Source organism: Spermophilus citellus, assembly GCF_964194105.1.
Source record: "Spermophilus citellus genome assembly, chromosome: 2".
Lineage (NCBI taxonomy): Eukaryota > Metazoa > Chordata > Mammalia > Rodentia > Sciuridae > Spermophilus > Spermophilus citellus.
The window spans coordinates 206,988,687-207,009,413 of record NC_138183.1 but is presented as its reverse complement, the minus strand read 5'-3'; the positions used below and the strand labels follow the sequence as shown (position 1 = coordinate 207,009,413).

The 20,727-nt window shown below is 46.2% G+C and overlaps 1 protein-coding gene across 18 annotated transcripts in view; it reads right to left on the bottom strand.

Annotated features, from left to right (window-relative positions):
• BMAL1 (basic helix-loop-helix ARNT like 1) overlaps positions 1-20,727 on the bottom strand; it is a gene marked incomplete at its 5' end in the record, with an annotated part of 100,961 nt that overhangs the window by 34,569 nt on the left and 45,665 nt on the right. For 13 of the 18 annotated variants that reach the window (XM_081264217.1, XM_081264215.1, XM_081264198.1 and 10 more), the window contains one exon: positions 447-575. The exons of 1 other annotated variant lie outside the window; for it this stretch is intronic. Of the gene's footprint in view, positions 1-439; positions 576-6,149; positions 6,317-11,750; positions 11,895-20,727 lie in introns of all 18 variants that reach the window. 4 more of the 18 variants (XM_081264213.1, XM_081264214.1, XM_081264212.1 and 1 more) reach the window with 4 other exon arrangements.

Here is a 20,727-nt window from a genome sequence, read left to right as displayed (position 1 = left end):
GTATTTCTAGACTTTCTACTCTGTTCTTATGACTTAGTTCTTTCCATTTAGTAACACATTGTTAAGAGGGAGGCTTTAGAATACATTTTAATATTTAGTAGAATGCATCTTTTTCCTCTTTTTAACCTTAATTTTCAGAAATTTCTTGGCCTTTCTCTCTAATTCATCCCTCAGGAAGAACTTGATAACTACACTTAATACCACTGACCCTGTTGAGTGGCTGCCACTATTGTCATTGCTCTTGCTAACATTTACAGAAGCAGGGCTCAGAATGAGTACAACACTCACCCGCCAGGCCTTGGGGACTTACGGAGCCCTGGCTCCTAGGCCACATGCCAGACACAGGTGCCACTGGTGTCCTCCACCCCCTATTTTTGAACAGCCAAGCAAATGCGAGCTAGCAATGATCACAGTCACGGGGCTGGGGTTAGGGACTTACTTATTACCTGAAGTTACAGCTCTCAACCTCAGAGCCAGCCTGGGAGGAGCAAGGGGCTGCTGAACTTGTCGGTCACCTCAAAGCGATTTTCATGTTTTTGTAATTTCCTCTCAGGCAGTCAACTTCTTTCAAAAACCTACAGGGACAACCATGGGAAAAGAAAACCCAGACAGGTCACTTTGGAATAAATGAATTTGAAAATCAGCTCAGAGAGTCAGGAGACTACTGCGGGACAGGCTCACTGTCCCGTCTATCGCCACGCTCCAGATGCACTCACTGGCAAGCTTCGTGGCCATCCTCAGCTCCCTGTTAAACCTAAGCTGCGAATACATGAAGGAACCTGGCAGGAGACATTTTCTGTGAAAAACAATGCCTTCCAAGTACTAAAAATGGATTCTTGGACATGTTCTTAAGGAAAGGAAGGTAACTGAGCTTTATTTTTCTCCTACTGAGTTAAGTAATAATAGCAAACACTAGAGTGTTCTTTTGCATAAAGTACCATCCTTATTGTCTTATGTGGATTAATGCATTTAAACCTGAAAATCACCAAGGAGGTACATACTATGGTTTTCTCCATTTTACAAAGAGATTGAGGCACAGAGAGATAAAGAAATTAGCCAAGGTCACACAGCTGGAGAATGGTTGGCTTCCAGGAGCTACATTCACTGGTAAAGACATTGTTCAGCATTTGCATTAGAGAAGGCAGTCACCTAAACCGAAGACCAGGAAGATGACAGAAAACATTAAGCCACAAAAAAATGCCAGCAAGGCCATCTGAAACTAATAACAGGAAGCGAGCTGATACATTTAAGAAAATGTCCATGAACCCCAAGCCTGTCTGGGCACAGCACACATGAAGCTAAGACAGAAAGAAATTCTGCAAAGGGCTCAGATCAGCCAAGTGTCAGTGGTGACCTCCATCCCTCCCTTGCAGAACAAGGGGCCCTCACTGCCCTCTGACCTACATGGCAGATTCCTGCATCTGGAAAGAACTGATCTAGAAGGAAGAAAGGGCCTCCCAGTCCTCCTGATCCATGCCTGCTCTGCCTGAAAAAAAATAAGATTTAGACTATAAATGGGGCTTTCCTGACCTTCCGAAGCAGAAATTTTGGCATTTCACATTCTGCCAGGTAATTCTTACAGTCTTCGGAGCATGACCTCTGTCTTGATCATTACTGGATCTTCAAGTGGATTAGAACTAGGAAGAGATATGCTGCTGTCCTCCTGATTTAGTCCTCTTTGCAATCTGATTCAGAATCTTTCAGTCCAACTCTGTTGACTCCAGTCTAGACATGTGCAAATAACACAACATGAAACTGTGGACTTCCAGACCATGAGCCTCAGTTGGTAAAGAAGTGGCAAACAGTTAAAAAGCCCCCAGACTTCACGTGTGCAATTCCACCCTCTCCGAGTGGCATGCCATTCCCAGCCCCCAAATCAGCTACTCAGCACCTCTCTGGGCATCCTCCTTCTCCCTCCCACACCCAGAGCTCCACAGCCCTCTGAGGGATGGTCCAGCCACCTCCCTCTCTCCTGTCACTGCCTCTGTTGGCTGCCCCCTCTCTAGTACCAACTCTGCCCACTGTGTTCAGAGACAGCAACCCTCCCCCTTACTTAAAACATTTTGGTGGCCTCGATGCTCCTTCTCAGGCCTTCCAGATAATTCCCAAACTCCCCAGCAGGAACCCTCAATCCTTGCTCAGTCTGAAGCCCACCTCCCCTTGCTGCCCTAGCCCAGCCATACTAACTCTGAGAGGGTCGCAGGGGTACTGGCTTCCGTCTCTGTAGGCTGCACCTGTTTGTGGGTGTGGCTCCCTTCAGCTCCTGTCACTGGGGAACTGCTTTCCTTTCACTTCTCTCCCTGCAGAGGGTTCTGATCCTCTTGTAGCAGGGTCCTAGTTACAAAAGCCTCCCCCTCCAGGGGCAGACACTGAACATGCCCATACCTCATCTCCTTGCCCATTTCCCTGAAACTCAGAGGAAGGTTCTACTAAGTCTCTAGCACCAAACTCCACTCGAAACGTCTTACTTTGATTAATTTTTTCAATACTCAAATTTATTGAAATTATAAGAATAAATGCTAACACAGGTTTTGGCACTATCCGTACAAAAAAAAAAGTCAAGAAGGTCTTTCTTAGGAGCTTAATCAAGGAGAGGAAGCTGAACCTGCTGTGACACTTGACATTCACTTAAGAAAATTCTTTCCCTTCAAGAAGGTGTTCTTAGATGTAAGAACAATAATTAAAACAAAACAAGCTGAGTATGGTGCACACGCCTATAATCTCAGCTAATTGGGAGGCTGAGGCAGTAGGCTTGCAAATTGGAGGCAGCAACTTAGTGAGATCCTGTCTCAAAATAAAACTTTTTGAAATGTCTGGGGATGTAGCTCAGAGTCAAAGTGCTTCCCTAGCACAGGAGGCTCTGGGTTCAATTCCCAGTGCTGCAAACAAAACAAACAAAAGACCCCCAGCTACACTTTCAAAAGGGATTTGAGTCAAGGAGGGGGCTCCAGAAGCTTTAGGCGTCTGCGAGAGGGAACCTTGCTGGAAGTGGGTTCAGAGGGCCACCATGGTGCAGCACTGCAAGTGGCACAAGTGAGGACACTCTCAGGAGAGCCTGCCTGTGGTCAGGAGGCACATGCATGCCCACTTCTGAGTCAGAGCTTCCCAAAGGGGTTGGGAGGGCAGGTGGTGAGTCCTGCTGGACAGACAGAAAGCAGGGCACAGAGGGCCTTGTGCAGTGTGCCTGGGAAGAACGCAGGGGCAGGGGGCAGCCTCTCTCACCTCAGCCCCTGCTCCTCTGAGCACAGGGAAGGGATTTCAGGGATCTACCCTAAAGAGCAGGAAGCCAGAGGAAGAGTTACAGCCCGTCTGCTCCTGCAGAGATGTCACAGCTGCTGAGAAGCTCAAGGCACTAGTAGGTACCAAAAGACTCAGCTATTCCCCTGAGCAGGGGAGGGCAAGGCTGCCGTCCCTTCCGAAACCTACCCCACCATGTGTATAAGAAGCCGACCACATCCAAGACCTTCAGTCCAGAGCAGACACCTGTCTCTTTTCCTAGGTTCCTGGTCCAGCACCTCATAGGCTGAAGGAAGAGAAAGGGGACCTGGGTCAACTGCCTTCACATTCATGTGATTAGCTGCTCCATCTTGTGGGAAGATTCTGTGCTGCACCCTGGTGGTGGTGGTGGGGCCTGGCCTTGCCATCTGTCCTGACCAATGATTAAAAGCAGAAGTGACAGCCTCATGAGACTGGCAGTTTCCTAGGCAGAGCCTCCCTCCCCAGCCCCTGCCCAGCAGTCAAGCTCCTGGGCAGACAGCAACCAAGATGTTGAGGTTGCCTATTATGAGAGTGACTGCTACAGTTTGAATATGTTCCTCAAACTTCATGTGTTGGAAATTTAATCTCCAATGCAGCAGTAGGGGGAGGAGGGGGCTGGTGGGAGGTAACCAGGTCATGGGGGCTCTGCCCTCACAAGTGGGTTAGTTACTACAACAGTGGGCTTGTTTTAAAACTCAGTTCGGCCCCCTCTTGCTCTCTTTTCCTTCTGCCTTCCACCATGGGATGACATAAAACAAAGGCCCTCACCAGCACCTTGCTATCAAACTTCCCAGCTTCCAGAACAATGGAGAAACAAATTTCTTTTCTTTATAAATTACTCAGTCTGTGATATTTATCTATAGCATCACAAATGGTTGAAGAAAGTGATCAACTTGTCTGTTTGCTTCAGACCTTCCTATTTGAGCACTGAAAGTCTGCCCCAGGAAATTCTTCTGTCCACCAAAACTGGAATAGTTGGTCACTTAGTTATAACCACTATACAATTCATTGGAAAGTAGCTGACACACATAGAAAGAAGGAAATAAAGACTAGGAGCCCAGGGCCAGATCAAGCCTGATTTGGGAGGAAAGTGTTATAGTTTGGATGTGAGGTATCCCCCAAAAGCTCATTGTGAGACAGTGCAAGAAGGTTTAGAGGAGATGAGAGCCTTAATCTAGTCAGTGAATTAACACCCTAATTAACAGGTGTGGCTGGAGGAGGTGGGTCTTGGGGGCGTGACTTTGGGGAATATATTTTGTATCTAGTGAGTGGAGTCCGTCTCTGTCTGCTTCCTGATCATCATATGAGCTACTTTCCTCTGCCACACTCTTTGACCATGAGGTTTAGCCTCACCTTGACTCCTGAGGAATGGAGCCAGCTGTCCATGGACTGAGACCTCTGAAACCGTGAGTTCCCCAATAAACTTTTCCTCTTAAAATTGTTCCTATCAGGTCTTTCAGTCACAGTGGCAAAAAAACTGACTGAAGCAGAGGGCTGTACCCAGGACAACCTGTTTACTGTGTCCTGACCCCCACTTTCCAGATGAGGAAGCAAGGACTGGAGAAGGAGTTACCTTGCTTAAAATGGCTCATGGGGATTGAAACCCTGGTGTGCTTGGCTTCACTGCTGACGCTCCTAACCACCATGCTGCTGCCAATCCTGTCTCCAAAAACCACCCCCAAAAGTAAAATACAAACACTAAAAACAAGCATTCCTGGGGAAGAAATGAGGGGAAATTGTAAGAAGAAGAAATTCAGGTTCAGGAAAACTGCAGGAACTGAGCAAATAGATTTTCTCTCTGAGGTGGCTGGCAGCTGGGGCAAAGAGGGAAATAGTCGGCCCTCACTCAGCCCGGTTCCTCTCTTTTTAAAATGGGACCCCAATGGAAGCCCAACTCCTCTTCTCCTCCAGTGCCACCTGCAGTGTGAGTTAGATGGAGTTCTGCTAAGACACTGTGTGCAACCTCATGCAACCTCATGATGTTACTAGGGTGACTGACAGCTAACAGGGCATGGCTTAGAGAAATGTGGTTAATAGTAAATCAACACTATGATTACCCTGTCTGGTCTACTTCTCCACAAACCCCAGGCTGTCCAGGGGGCCATGTGTTGCCATCTCTGCATTCCCAAAGCTTTCAAGGAACTGGCCCTGGGTGCGGGACGTGCTCTGGAAGTACTGCTTTCCTTCCCTTGACCAGAGAGCCAGCCGAGGCCTTGGTCACATTCTCCCTAGCTTGCTAAGGGAATGAAGGCTGAGCTGCTCTCATCTGTTCATATGATGGTGGCCTCTGAGCAGAGGCAGGAGGCTGGCGGGGTTCTGTCCCCTTTGCAAGGCCATCTTGATGCTCCATGGGGCAGTTTAGTTGTCTTGCTTTGCAGTACATGGATGTTCGGAACCTGAGGTAACAGGTGTTTGTACCAGGATCAGCAGAAGCTAGGGCAATGAGGACCCAGGGAGAAATCCACAGTCCATGCGTTCAAGATGGCCTCAATGTCACTGGAGAGATGAATGTTTATATAAACATGTGACAGCACGGGCAAGGCAACAGGCAGGGCTGTGCCACTGTGAGGACATACTACCCCACTCCAGCAGAGTCCTGTGCATTTGTAAGTGGCAGAGATCTGTTGAGCCCTTATGACAAATCTCCAGCAGGTGGCAGTCAAGGGTCTTGAGAAAGGAGTGCTTTTTCCTAGCTGTGGGGCATGTGCAGGACACAAGAGCCGAACAGATGAGGAAGTAATCAGCTTACTGGCTGGCGTGTGCGTGTGCGTGTGTGTGTATGTGAGTGTGTGTGTGTGTGTGTGTGTGTGTGTGTGTGCGCGCAGGTGCGCGCGCGCGCGCACGTGGGGAGGGCAGCAGTGGAAGCAAAAGGGACCTGGGAGTAGACGAACCTGGGATCAGGTGTTGCAGGTGTTTGCTTGATGGACTGGAGGGATGTCAGGAGAGTGTTCTGAGCAGAGGAGGCTGCGAAGCACAGGCTGTCAGGGGCTTAGGGGACAGCCCTATTTGTGGCACTTGTATACCCAATCCTACTGGTAGCTTGAGGTGCTTGGGGACCCTGAAAGCAAACAAATCAGATAAATGATTGCATTTGGGGCTATAGGACTTGGCTGGATGGTTGAGATCTCACAGGGTTTGTGAATCTGGGCACTCTGTGAATCAAACAATGCAGTTGATGGAGGAGAGGCCATAGAGTTCCAGCCTTAGTCACAGAGGGTAGATAGAGGGATTCGGAGGTCTAATCACGAATCATGGAATAGGCTAGGCTGTAAGTTCCCCAAGGACATGCACCCAGCCCAGCAAGGAACTCCAGAGATGTTTGCTGAATGAGAAAATAAATGTCTTCTTAACCTTTCCACATCTCTCATCGAAGTACAGGAGTGAGAAGAAGCTATGGTCCCACTGGAATTCTGGGAGGACTCTTGGTCCTGGATATAGATGCACTGATGGTACAAGTGGGAGTGGTCACCATTCAACTGACAGCTAAGCAGCTGCCCAAACTGAAGGCAGAGCAAACACAATGGTCCTAATGGAAGCAACTCTGTGGACATCAAATCAAGGAGATGACTCTTTTCACAGGTTTGATGAAAAAGACTTCAGAGCGACATGGAGTCTCAGGAACCACAAACCCTTCCTGCCCTGCCCCCACAAAACACCCAGGAACCATCCTAAAACAAGCAATGATACTACTTAGTGCTTGTATGTTCTAGCCAACAGTGGTTGAGGGTGTGTTGATGGGAGATGATGGTTGGGTTTCAAATGCTGACTTCACCCAGCATTCAACTCTTAGGTCCAACATGTACCAGCAGTGTGACACTGGGCACAACACCCAGCCTCTGACCTGTACAATAAGAATGATAACATTACCTGCCCCGAGTAATGTGAACAGAGAGATAACAGTGTTTAGCACGGTGTCTAGTCTACGAGAAGCCCTCTGTAAATGGGAACTGTTACGATTCTCTCATTAACCATCACAATAGCTTTATAAGATAGCTAATGTTATCACTCCTGTTTTACTGATGAGGAAACTAAGCCCCAGAAGGTAAGTAACTTTACCAAAACTGATGATTTTCTAGGATTTTGAGGATTTAAGCCCAGGTTTTAATTAAAACCATACTTTTCCACTATGTGGTATGACTTCCATCAAAATTCTAGGGATTTCAAACTTCTTCAAACCAGTGCTTACCAAAGATCTTCCTTGGAACACTAATTCCATGGGAATTAATGATATGTGGGTGGGGAGGAAGCAGAGGCCTTCTAAGTATGGAGAAAACTGGATTAAATAGTCAGGTTCCTTTTCTGCAGGGCTTCTTGGACCTTTAAAGATGACTATGGAGTGTGACATTCAGAGACAATCAAGTTTCTCATTCCCCAAGTATACACATACACACATTTTTTGATCTAACGGCCAAGGGATCAATGTGGCACACTGAAAGGAACTCAGCTCTGCAAAGCCATTCAGGATTAAAGGTCTTCTCTTCTGGGACCCTGCCTCCCTCTCCCTGCTGATGTCTTTACTGGCTCCTCTGAAACAGCCCAAGCTCTGGGGTTCCTGTTCCACTTTTCTCTGAAGAGTCTCTGCCCCATGCTTGCTCTTGGGTCAGGTGTCACCCCTGCCTCTCAGCACCTTATACACTCAGCCCGTTCCCCAGGCATCTGGAATCAGGGCTCTTCTCTAAGAGTCTTCCCTCCAGCCTGGGCCCTGGGGTTTGTCTGCATTACCTGGAGGATGACAATGGATCTGAAGCTACAAAGACAGATCCCAGGCGTAGCCCCTCCTGAGCAGGGGTCAGGCCTCACTCTCTTCTGCACCCTGGTGCCCAGCCAGGGCCTGGCATGAGGAGACGTACACATTTCTGTATCACATCAGACAAATGATTGCATTTGGGGCTATAGGACTTGGCTGGATGGTTGAGATTTCTGCCACATTCCTTCTGCCCTGCCATCTTAGTGGGAAGGAGCCACACAAGGCAAAAGCTCTTTTCCTGACCCTCAGCTTTATCATGCCCCTGCATCCAAAGAGTGCACAGGAACAAACCTGTTCAACATCAAAAAGGATTGACATGTCATACTCTAGGACCTGTTAATTGAAGACACATAAGCCTGACTCTGTTTTCTGGTTTTTGTTTGTTTTTGCTTTTAAATGCTAGAGTAAGAAAAGACAACCTGGTCCTAAAGACTCTGGGAAGAGCAGTCTTTTCACCAAAAACTTATTGCCTCAGTGGAAGAAAATTCTGAAAAACACCAGTATCTTGTTCTAAAGGAAACAGAAGAATGCACTGCTGTTGTTTAGTGGCAAAGGGGAGATGCTGGTGTGAGAGAGAGCAGGTTAGGAGGGCCCCTGAAGTGTGCTCTGTTTCTGGGTGGGAGCTGCGGATAAGCTAGGGTGGGCAGCGGTGGGTGGACCAAGGAGGGTTCAAGACTTAGAAGAAAGGCACACACCTCGGAGAACATGGGGAAAGTAGGAAAACTATTCAGCAGTGGAGAAAAGGAATACTGAAGGGTCTCGTCTGCAAGGCATTCACCTCTAGGTCAATTATAAAGAGGGGACAGGCCCTGAGAACAGGCCAGGAAGAAGTATAGGAGGGTACTGCCAAGCAGTAGGGCCTCAGGTGAGGTCGGGCCCAGGTGCGGATCCAGGGTTGGATGCCTAGGGGTGTAGCCTTCCTGGCACCTCAGGCTAGTGGATTCTCCCCCCCCCCCAGATCAGGAATACCAGGGGGCAATATGGACAAAAGAATTCGAGGACTCTGGGTACATGAGCAGCAGTGGGATGGGGTGGTGAGCAGTGCAATCCCAGCTGGGTTCCAATCCGAGCTCTGCCACTTAATGGCTGTGTGTCCTGGGCAAGTCAGGTGACTCTCTAGGAGCCGCAATTACCTTTCCCTCCATGGGTTGTTGGGAAGATGGAATGATGAAAAGCGCTTGGCATGTTTAGCCAACCATGGTCACTAAATGGACGCCCCCATGCTGGTTAAAAAGAAGAGGCAGGAGGCTGTGGGAGAGTTGGTGCCAAAGATGCAAATCCAGACTTGAAACTTAGGGAGGAAGCAGCTCACAGATAGTGAGGACAGGGGGTCCACAGGGGGCATGAGGAACTTAAAATTGAAGAGCTGGCAAGGCAGGTTGGGGAGAGGAGTTGGGGAGAGGGCTGAAGGACACTCCTGAGGCCAGCGTTCTGCAGCAGGAAGCTCTGAGGACTCCTAACAATTTGAAAGGTGAATGGAATTAGTCAACCCAACTCTTTTGTTTTACAGAGAGAGAGAGAGAGAGAGAGAGAGAGAAATATCCTTTAGGGAAGCCTGGACTGGGATAATGAGGAAGTTACGTCAGTGGTGATGAATAACAGAATTTTGGGTTGCTCAGGGAGATGAGATGGAGAAAGCAAAGGACAGTGATTTCCCTATGGAGATGGAGCCCACAGGAGGGAGCGCTGACAGCTGCTGCCAGGGTGGGGCTGCACCACCAGAGTGAAAGGGGGCTGTGGGGTGACAACAGCCACACAGGCTGAGCAGCACTGGGGGTACCTTGTGTCCCACCACCCCCAAGTTTTAAAGCAACCCAGTGCCAGGTCTGTGGTGAAAGGATTGGTAATTTGAGTAAATTTCCACCACAAACTGCATGTGGCAGCCAAATTTCAATTTGAGACGATTTTGTAATAATGAAGACACTGTTAGCGTGCTGGCCCACGATCACTCGCTAATCTCTTAACAAATATTTGTTGAGAGAACCAAGTGCCAGGCACTGTTCTCCATGGCTGCACTGGAGATGGGGTGGGGGGACAAAAGTCCTTGTCCTCATTTGATACACATGCTGGTGAGGATGGTAAGCCAAGGCAATAACCAACGACAGTGCTGGGCGACCGGGACAAGGACAACCAGAAAGGTCCCGAAGTGGCAAGGTGTGAGGAGGCAAGAGGAAGATGCAGGTGTTTGCAGACAGAGGGCAGTGGGGCCGAGGCCCGGGACAGCAATAGGTGAGAGGGAGAGCTGAGGAGGCAGGAGTAGTCACAGGGCCAGGGAGGGCCTGGCAGAGCCCTGTGAGGACCAGCTTGGGCTCTGAGCAGAGTACCTGGTCCCACTCAGGTTTTTAGTCTGACTGCTGCTGTGGTGAGAGGAGACAGTGAGTGTGTGTGTGTGTGTGTGTGTGTGTGTGTGTGTGTGTGTATGAAGGTGGGGCAGATGAGTTAGGAGACAACTGTCACAGTCGAGAATGAGGAGATGCAGCTCAGCCTCAGCACCAGTGGAGAGGGGCTGAATCCCAGATGTACCTGCAGGGGCTGTGCTGATGGAGGGATGTGGGGGTAAGGAGTCAGGCTGAGCAGCCCTGGTGGGCTGAGGGAACAACCATGGGGATTTCCTGACTGTCTAGACCTGGGGGTGACACCCAGTCTGTGAACTGCACAGCCTCTGGGAGTGAAAAATCCACCCACTCACTGGGAGCAAGCCCGCGTGATGGCTGGAGGAAGAGGGGCCTTTTTGTCCTCCACCATCCAAGCAGGAGCCCCTGGTTTGGGATGTGCTAGGTGGAGACAGCTGTGAGAAGTCTGGGTCACCCTGCAGACTGTGCTGCTGCCAAGTGGAGGTGGACAGGAGACACTTGGCCCTTTGCAGTTGCAGAACTTGGACCACTTCCCACTTACTGGGCAACAAACGGGTGCCCAGGACAGTGCTAGCCGAGACATATCTCATTACATCCTTAAATGGCCTTCTGGGAAATGCACTGTTATTAACTCTGTGTAGAAAACGACATGAGTCAGGGAGGTGAAGCAACTTGTCCAAGATGGCACAGCTGGGAGGGGGCAGAACAGGGTTTGGAACTCAGGTAGGCCCAACTCCAGAGCCGAGTGTCTCTACACATGCTTTGTTGCTTCAGTGACTCAGCAAATAAAAGAAAAATTGTCCCAGTGGGACAAAGAGGGCAGGGCAGGCTCACACCCATCCCTCCTGCCCACAGTGCCAGGCTGCCAAAACCAGCTAAAACCACATGAATGATCCAGAGCACTGGTGATATGGCAGATGTGTTTAAGGAAATAACTTAAAGATTAACCAGATGATGCTTTCTGTTTCCACCCTGAACTACTGAAACCCTTTCTCAAATGGACTTGTCCACTGGCCTGCCCTGGCAAGCACAGTGTGAGCAAGATGATTCACCTTGTGATGTGTCTCAGGGTCTTCCTGTGCCCCAGGTCGAAGATGTTGGTCTGAGTGTGTCCTGACTCCAGGAACAGTCCTACAGATTCCTCTTAAATAAAAGGGAAATGGCTTGTTTCCTTTCATGTATCTTTTTCCTACATGAGAAATAATAATAATAAAAACTTAAGTGATTTCGCTTCGTTTTTCTGAGCTTTGGTTACTGCAGGCAAGTTTTCAGGCTTTAGGATCTGAACAAACCTTAGTTGTACAGTGTGAGATAATCTTTTTCTGAAAAAATATTCAGTGCACGGTCACAACAAAAATAACACCAAAACTGTAGCAGCAGAAATCACACACCTGGCTTTTATTTTGTGCAGGTGAGGGATGTTTCATTTAGTTCTCGAAGAATTAATTCTGAGAGATCAGGGAACCACATGCGATTGTTCAGCCCATGATGGGGAGAGACAGGGTTGAAACCCAGGTCTGATGGACTCCAGAGCTCTGTACAGGGGAAGGAGAGACATCCTTTCTACAAGAAAACAAGCTCCAACCAAATCCAGACCCAAACCTCTCATGAAGCAATACAAGGCAGATGCTCAGTGGAACATAAGCAGAGAATTTGAACAGGAAATAACCAAAAGATGAAACACAAAGACAAAGAAGTATACAACAACAGGATCAACCTCACCATGATCAAAATGTAATAATGAAGCCAGGGGTGGTGGCACACACCTGAAATCCCAGGGGCTCAAGAGGCTGAGGCAGGAGGATCACGAGCTCAAAGCCAGCCTCAGCAAAAGTAAGGCTCTAAGGAACTCAATGAGACCCTGTCTCTAAATAACATACAAAATAGGGCTGGGGATGTGACTCAGTGGTCAAGTGCCCCTGAGTCTAATACCCTAAAAAAAAAAAAAAAAAGTAATGAGATGCAACTTTCACTGCTCATATTAGCAAATATTACATTTTAAAGATTAAAATCAATATTAGTGAAGGTCTAGTAAATGTGCAGGTCAATTACTGTAAATCAGAACATAAACTGATACAAATTTCCTGAAAGAAATTTGGCATTATTTATTAAAAGCTTTAAAAATGTTTATCCTTTTTGTCAGTGTAATTTCATGGGTAAAATTAAGGTAAATATTATGTGAAAGTTACCACCTGTTACACAGTATTTATTTAATAGCTATCTATCTATATTAACCTATATTGACAAATACTTATCAATGAATATACAGGAATTTTCTTATAACACTGTAATAGGGGATAATCAAAAACATCTAAATGTTCCCCTAGAAAGGATTTACAAATAAATTATGGGTATATTAAGATGAAATACTATATGACCACTCAAATTATACTTAAGAATATATGACAAGATGGGAGATATTCTTGAAAAAAAATGTTAGGTGAAAAAGGACACATGATTATGTATACAATATTCCTATAGGAAAAAAATATAAAGAGAAAATTCACCAGAATAAGACTATTGTCTCCAATTGGTGCAATGGGTCACTGTTGTTTTATTACCATGCCTCAATTTTCCATCTTTTTCTAAAGTGAACATGAGTTTTTTATGTAATAAAATTTAACAAAAACAAAAAAGATTATAAGGAAGTAAACCAAAATGTTAACAGTAGCTATCTTTAGGGCTGAGACAATGAGTATTGATTTTCATCTTTTGGTTTTACTATTCATTTCAAACTTTTCCTAATGAGCATGTATCACTTTTGGACTCAGCAGTACTGTAAGCCTCTCTATTAAGTATTGAAATTTGTTGTAACCATATCAACATCATACAAAAGACAACCAGTTTTAAAAGACACGAATAACAAAGAACAGGGAAATCTTCAAACACCAGCTATTCTAGACCAAGTCCTTGACAAATTTATAATAAAAGAAGCATTGAGGGCTGGGATTGTGGCTCAGCGGTAGAGCGCTCGCCTAGCACAGGCGGGACCCGGGTTCGATTCTCAGCACCATATAAAAATAAAGGCATTGTGTTGTGTCCATCTACACCTAAAAAATCAATATTAAAAAAAAAAAGCATTGAGGGACTTCATACTGACTGCACACACATTACCACCAAAGCCACATTTCACAACTGGTGCCATCACCCTCATGTCTATTCAAAACATGTGTTGGTCCTTAGGTGCTATGATTGGTTCTGGATGATTGGCTACACAAGATGCCCATGCAAGGGGAGCCAAGCACTGCTGCTTGGTGCAGGCATGCTGGCAGCAAGCTCCCTAATGACAGCTGCTCCCTCCTGGGGATCCTTCTGGATGCCAACCCCCCTGGTTTTCCTGGAGAGTCCTTGGGGTCTTGTGGACAGGTGGAAGCCCAGGCATGGAGCAGAAAGCCTATGGGAGGCCCATTTTGGCCCCCAGGTTTGGCCTTTGAGTTGGTGTGGGGGTCCCTGAGAAGCCCACTGCCGCCTGGTTTTCAGGCTTGCTTACAGCTTTCAGAGCCAGGCTGACTCAGGCCGAGTGTCAGGCAAAACAACCAAAGCAAACTTAGGAAAGAGCAGGGAACTCATCTGGTTTAGTAACCTCTCTGAAAAAAATTTACACATGGATGTTTTTAAAATATATGTATGTACAGGCAGAGTGATGAAAAGAACAGAGGACAAAGATGAAAAAGCTGAAGACGAAACTGTTTTAGACTCTAGGTTTGTGTTTTTTAAAAAGGACAGGGAATACCTTATTTTTCTGACAATAGATGCAGTTAAAATTTCTGACATCTACTACATATCCTTATGTAAAAGAACATCTCTCTAAGGAAAATAAAACCATTTCTCTTTATTTCAAGTCTGATTTAAGGTTCCTCCAGCTAATTTAAAAACTAACACACATGCATGCGCACGCGCGCGCGCGCGCGCGCGCGCACACACACACACACACACACCCTCCCCCATACTTTCAAAAGATGCCATATGAATATTTTTAACATGCCTTTCACTCTCTTAAAATGAAATTGGTCAATAACATAATTTGCCCACATTTATAACTTCAAAACCAAACAATATAATGCCCTAACTATACAAAGAAGAAACGAATTAAAGTTGGTTAAAAAAAGATTATATGTAAATGTTGGGGCATTGTCCACCAGAAGGCATTATTCATGATACAGTGAAATACTGTACCTTTTTATAACAAATAGGTTCTCATATATTTGGTAGTTGTATACCTGGAAAATTAAGTATACAACAAAACGTGCAAAAACTGTGTGTAAAATAGAGTCAGATTTCAGGCTGTGATCACAACAAACAGGGTTTTACGAACATGAATGTCAACTGAACATTAGGCAATTATGTAGATAGAAAGTTCTTTGTTCCCCAAGCATTACATCTACTAGCATCCTATCCTTTCCTGTACAGAAGTCCTGTCTGGGTCACTGTGACAATTACCCACAAACATTTTAAAGATGTCCTGTAGAGGGCGCTATATACTCGCTCAGAACCAGTAGCCTTAGTCAGCCTTCTACAGGCAAAAAAGGCAGAGAGGTTAAGATATTTACCCAAAGCTTTATAGTATATCAGTGACAGGCAGGAATAGGAAAGGAGAAGGAATAGTGGAGGAAGAAGGAAATTGCTATATTAATATTGATGTTTATCACCGCTAGACATTGTGCCAGGTGCTTTCTCTTACACCCATGCAGGGTCTCACCTAATCTTTCTATCAACCTTGTAGGTTGGAGTTATTATCACCCCCATTTTTTTTCTCAGATAAAGACACAACATTTCAGGGAGGTTAGGTCACTGCTCAGGGCCCCATTTCAGTAATGACAGAGGCAGATTTTATCCAGGGCTTTTTCTATTACTTCAAGGTGATTTTTCTCCAAGTGTCTGGGTCCAGACCTCAGGGACCAGGTCCCTCACTGTACCACTTAAATTTCTAGAAAATAGTGACTGGGGTATATATCTGAAAAGCAACTCACAAAGAGAAAGATTGTTTAATCCCAGTTTCTCAGTCCTCTGGCCCACGCATCCCTGATTTGGAAGAAGTCAGGAATCATCTTTCCCTATTCTCAGGGGGGCTAGCCCGAGCCAACACATTTGGCATCTACATCCCAGCTTTGGAGGGCAGATGTTCATCACATCCTTCTGCCCATTATGGTTGGGGTGGTTCTGTGAGACTGAATTCTGCATTCAGTATTTGAAGAAGCAATCTAGTTCTGCAATTCGTAGGCACCTCTCTCCCTCTACTTTCAGGCCCTAAAGCCACAACTAGAAACTTTAAGAAATCTATTGCATCAGGCATCTTGTTCAGGAAAAGAAAATATTAATAGCCTGCCATTTGTCACCTTGATCTAATCCCACCACTTCAGGAGCCCCGAGGGGCCTGGCAGAGCCAGGATAAGCCCATTTGCTGGTTATAGTGCAGAGGCCTCTGCCCTGTAGTCCATTCTGTCAAAATAAACTCTGAAGAGGTTTCATGGAAAATGGTTCAACTCAGGCTCCTGTCAAATGATTTCTTGCAAAATAAGTTAAAGCAGGGCCAGCTCAACCCTGGTGCAGCATGGGCTTATTTTTAGCACTACACAGAAAAGGTTGTGACATATTCAAGCACCAGAGTGAAGAGCACAAGCTCTGGGTTGCACTGCCTGGGCCCAAGTCTCTGCTCTTGCCTGTGTGTTTCCTGGTGAGCTCTGACCTCTTGCTCCTGTCTTGATGTTCTGACTCATAAAGTGAGGACCATGACAGTAGCCACCTCATAGGGAGGCTGAGAGTAGCAAAGAAGACAATCCATGTAGGAAGCTTCTTACCATAGTACCTAGCACAGGGCAAACACACAGCAAATGTCCCCTGTTATTAAGATTATATTGATTCCATGTCATATAATGAATGATTGGCAGGGCCTGGGATTGTGGCTCAGTGGTAGAGCACTTGGTAGCATGTGTGAGGCACTGGGTTTGATTCTCAGCACCACATATAAATAAGTGAATAAAATAAAGATCCATCAACATCTTAAAAAAATTTTTTTTTTTAAAAAAGGAATGATTGGCAGGACTAGGGAACATAAGCCCTGTGGAGGAGATAAAGCAAGTAGAGAAGATAAAGAGACATGGGTCCAGAAGCACTATTTTCAAACTTTGGAAGTAGAATTGGGCCATGCCTACAGACCTTTGCTCTGTGTGGCCACAAAGGGTAGAACTAGGTCAATGAGGAAATATGCCAAGAGGCAGGTATACGGTTAGAACAAAGAAAGATTTTCTAAGAGTCAGAGATGTCCATAAAGGGGGAGCGGGATGCCTGGTGTGCAGGTACCCAGCTAGGGTTAGGAGGCTGCTGTGGTGAACCAAGCAGATGGCCTTTTTTGCACTGGAGGTTGGCCAAAAGAGGTAACCCTGATACCCCTTCCCAGTGGACCATTCTATTGCTCTGATAAAGAGAGAAAAAAAGTGCTGATATCCAGGGTGTGGCTGCTCAATCTGAAGGAGGAAGATGGACTTTGGACAAGTCTTAGCATTCACAACCTTCAGGACTTTTACTTGATGTTCTCAGAATACCATTTGTTGATGGCAGTGGTGGCTCCAGGAACCAAAAGCATTTCTCAAGCACCTGCTGGGTGCCATGGCAGTAATCCAAGTGTAAAATGACCAGGCTGGAAGCCAGTGGGTCATTCCAGTTCACAGGCAACCCAACCCCTCTCCAGCAAAGCATCAGGGTTCTGGCCTTTTACCACCTCTTTACCACCAGACCACAGACACAACCCCCGACCGAGGTCTTGCCAACATAAGTCTCTAGGGCTGAGCTGCACACAGGAAATGACAGTGGGGCATAGAGAAAAGGCCAGGAGTAGGGGGCAGGGAGAGAGAAAGAGAATTTGCTCCCTAAAAATTGGTTCAGAGGTGGGACAACAAGCAGACATTTTCCATCATGAAATCGTGTTACTTTTATAAACTGAAAAAAAAACAAAAATAGATTTGAAAATAGAAACTATTTTACCAACAAAAAACATTTGTTGAAACCAAGAAAAAACTTTAATTCCCAAACTACAGCTCATAAGCTATTTTCCAACTATTTCCTATATACTTCCCTGCTAATTATACAGTCTCAACTCTGAGAACTCAAAAGTGCCTGTGAGTATCAAAAGATTAGAAGGAAAACATGCATGGAGATGGCCTTGGGGATATTCTGTGTACTCATTTAATTATTTGCCATCTGGAAATGCCTGGTAACAGGTTTGAGAACAACTGCCCAGACTAGCTAGGATCTCACTGAGGAAGAAGTACACCTCTTCTCAGAGAGAATGTACTCAATAATCCAAAAGCCCAGCTTTGGATCCAAGCTGCTGGATCGGCCACTGTGCCAGTTCCTCCATCCCCACCTTCTACCTCCTCTGCAGTGGCAATTCATGTCCCAGCATGTCACTGTCCTTCACTCGGTTTGCCTGGCTGTCTATAGCCAAATCCCACTGTTTCTTCCTCTCCTGCAAGCATTCCTCTCCCACTGACTCCTCTCCCGGCTGACTGCTATAGCCTTAGTTTAGACCCAGACCAGCCCCTGCCTGGCCTACTCACATCCTCCAAAACCACTGGTCTCCAGCACCACCAGGCGGTGATTCCACAGTCCATCCTCCCCCATGAAGGTTTCCTGAGATCAGTCTGCCCCTCCAAACCCCAGGAGGAGAATGAGAACCCAAAGCCCCTCTGGCCCAGGGAACTTGACCACATATAGCCCAGGGCAAAAAAAGGGACATAGGTTCTACCTCATATGCCGGCTCTAACATGTAGCACTGGCTGCCAGAGTCAGAAACAAGGCCACCAGGATCACTCAGGCCACCTCCATACTATCCCAGTAAGGGGCAGTGCATTCCACAGAACTCAGGCTGCCAGCCCCTGGCCTGAGCCCCAGTTCTTTCCTCCCTTCTGATTTCCTAGGAAATCCCCTCAACAATCCAGTCCCACAGCTCATTTTCACTGCCACCCACCACTTGCCGTACCATACTTCCCTTCCTCCTCCAACTCAGCAAACATTTTGCACCTTTTCCCACCAGGGACCTTAATAGCAACTGTAAAACTTCTCCAAGTGGACCAGAGATCAACCAATGTCACCTTTGCCTTGGTATCCAACACACAGATTACAAAATTCCCCATTCCCACCCTCTCTACCACTTAAGGAACCTGTTGAACACATATAACTTGGTTTACTTTTGGTATGGCCACTATTGGACCATCTCAGTGTCTATGTCTTCTGAGTCCATGGACCCCTAAAGTGTAGAAATAAGATCTGTTTAATCCACTGTTTCCCAAGGACACAGGGAAAACACAGACCACTGTTCCAAAACGACCTCACAGTGACTCCCCGTGAGACCCTGGGCAATATTCCCATCTCTGAAACTCAGCTTCCCACTTTTAGTAAGGTAGAGTTGAACCACAGGCCTCGGTAGTCTAATCCAGCTCTAATGCACCACAAGAACACAGGCATAATGCACAAATTCATGCCTTTTCCTGACTACAGGAGTAATAACTCAGGGCTGGGCTCAGCGAGACAGCACAACACTGCTCCTGTGGGTGGCACAGATCCGCCATTGCGATGAGTGAGAATCCTAAAGTGGGTATTCAATGCTCCAGGATGCATGTTTGTGCAGCTAAGCGTAATGGACAATGAAGAATGATTTTATCTCCCTTTGAGAACATAAGTACACTATTCTATATTTATACCTTCCATCTCCTAATTTAGATGGGAAGAACTTTTTCTGATCAGCCCTTACTTGCCAATGATTTTGTTCTACATCTAAATGAAGAATAGGAGTCATATAAGTTCGCAGATTGAATGGATGGCTGATTTACAAAGCCCTTAAAATGTGGCTACAGGCCGACGTTGGCAACCCCATAATTAGATATGGCATGCTCTGCAATGATGTATTTTTTACTGTTTTTTAATAACTCAGTCCTCCTTCTGGGATGAGGGGAAAAATGGAATTTGTTAAAAATAAATCGAGATTTAGTGGCTTTTCAGCCTTCTGCCGCTTGTTGCTCAAAATATTCTATAAATAAGAGAAGCCTTGCCCTATAGTGCACTGTAAACACCCACAGACACTCAGAGCCAAATTCTTCCAATTATGACCCTGTGCCTGTTGCCAAGCTACTGCAAGGACCTACTTGAAAGGCAGCCATCTAGGCCACTTCCTGATTAAGCTGCCCTGTAGCAAGGAACCAAGGCCTGCTGCTTTGGCATCGTATCTAGTCTCAAATAATTGTCCCATGTTCTTGAAATTAAGGCTTTTCCTTGTGATAGAATTACAATTCAGAGGTTAGTGAAAAACTAACCACCTTGTCCATCTGTCTGGGTCATGTGTGTGTTTAAGATCTCGGGCTGTCACATGTTGAACTAAAATCTGGTAGAAGTGCATTTATGACCAGCTTCTCTAATTGTGTTGCACAAATCAAGGTCAAACAAAAGTAGGTCAACTATCGACATGATAGGTGAGTTGGATGCAGCCTGCCCTTCTAAATAGCTTTTGCACAAAACAGCTTGGGTTACTGCTGCTCAAAGCAGCAGGCTGAAATGGCTGTTTAAAAGTCCTTACCACACCTCAATAGGGGAAATGTGGTTGGCATTGGGTGTTGGGTTTACAGCTCTTAGGATCAAATACCAGTGCACAAGTTGAGACTGCCCATCCACCCAGCTTTTGTGTAGCCTCAACAAACCCTTAAAGAACTTCAAGCAGATAATCAGGAGATTGCAGCATGCCACATTCGAACTGAGAGAGAAATCACTCCAGCTCCTTAGTAACCAGAATGCTCAAAGCAGCATTGAGCAAAATGGGCCCTGGCTAGAAACAAATCACTCTCCCTCCCAATAGGAGGCTCTTCATTCACTGTTGGCTTGCTGGGTGAGTAGTCCAAGAGGAGCACTCAAGATCTTCACAGGCCCTGAGACGTGACACACTTCAAGAACTCAACTCTGAATGGGAAGCCCCTTAGTGAATAACTACCCCCCAAAAGAGAACTTATGTGTATTGTGGAGTCAGATTTTCCAAAATCAAAACTGGGACCAAGATACTTGGGCAGCATTTTTAAAAGCAGGAGACCTGGAATACTTGAAATGGGGAGGGGGACAAAGCATTGATCCTCTTCAGACAGGTCCCTCCTGGCTTACCAATCTAAAGTGGTGTTTCCTATGACTCCTATATTACCCTTGACTTTAATTCCTTGATTACTGACATGATCTCGTGCACTTGGGTCTGCTCTGATTAGAATGTGAGCATCAGAAGAACAGAAATTCTGTCTTGTTCTTGACTTATTTCCAGAGCCACTGAAACAGTCTCTGGCTCTTAGCAGGTGCTCAGTAGGTGCCCATGAAGAAACTCATCCATGCCAGACCTCT